Source organism: Saccopteryx bilineata, chromosome X (genome assembly GCF_036850765.1).
Source record: "Saccopteryx bilineata isolate mSacBil1 chromosome X, mSacBil1_pri_phased_curated, whole genome shotgun sequence".
NCBI classification, from domain to species: Eukaryota; Metazoa; Chordata; class Mammalia; order Chiroptera; family Emballonuridae; genus Saccopteryx; species Saccopteryx bilineata.
The window spans coordinates 118,034,610-118,035,767 of NC_089502.1; the positions used below are offsets into that span (position 1 = coordinate 118,034,610).

General features: G+C 35.0%; 1 pseudogene; it reads left to right on the top strand.

Moving 5' to 3' along the window:
- The first annotated feature begins 280 nt into the window (after window positions 1–280).
- LOC136317892 (U1 spliceosomal RNA) lies at window positions 281–416 on the top strand (annotated as a pseudogene).
- Window positions 417–1,158: the final 742 nt, after the last annotated feature.

The window sequence follows — 1,158 nt, forward strand, 5'->3', positions numbered from 1 at the left end:
TATCTTTAACAAAAACATTAAGGTAATTTAGTGGAAGAAGGGTAGTCTTTTCACCAGATGGTACTAAAACATCTGAACATCCACATGCCAAAAACAATTGGAACACAAACGTTCCACCTTTCAACAGGATCAACTCAAAATGGATCAGAGACCAAAATGTAAAACACAATAGTGTAAAAGTTTTATAAGATAAATTTTTGTGACCTTGGTTTTGATGATGAGCTTGTAGTTACATTGATATAATGCTAAGTTGGACTTCATTAAAATTAGAAACTTCTTCATTCTTACCTGGCAGGGGAGATACCATGATCACCAAGGTGTTTGTCCCAGGGTGAGGCTTATTCATTGCACTTCGGATGTGCTGACCCCTGCGATTTCCCCAAATGTGGTAAACTAGACTGCATAATATATGGTTCATACTCTCCCCTGAAAAATAAAGTAAAATAAAATTAGAAACTTCTGCTCTGTGAAAATCACTGTTAAGAGTATGGAAAGACAAACCTCAGATTGGGAGAAAATATTTGCAAATCACATACCTGGCAAAGTGCTCATATCCTAAATATATAATAAACACTTAAAACTCAACAGTAAGAAAAAAAATCCAATTGGAAAATGGGCAAAAAAATCTGAACAGACACTTCAAGAAAGAAGCTATACTGATGGCAAATAAGCATATAAAAGATGCTCAAAACCACATGTTATTAAGGAATTACAAATCAAAGCAAGAGTGAGCTACCACTACACGCCTATTAGAATAACTAAAATCCAAAAAAACTGAGCACATCAAATTCTGGTGAGGATATGGAACAACAGGAATTCTCACTGAGTAGTGATAGGAATGTAAAATTGTACTGGTTGCCACTTTGGAAGATAATTTGGCAGTGTCTTACAAGGTTGAACACACTCTTACCTTATGATTTAGTAATTCTCCATCTATATATTTATCCAAATGAGGTGTAAATATATAAACTCTGCACATGGCTATTTATAGCATGTTTATTGTAATTTTCCAAATTGGAAAAAAAAACCCAAAATGCCCTTGAATAGGTAAATAGATTACTGTAGTGTAAGGAAAAAGGCTGCAGTTAGGCGTGCACTCTTGTTTTCCAGCTGCAATCACTTTGCACAATTAGCGATAAAAGCCTGAGGCAGAAAGCC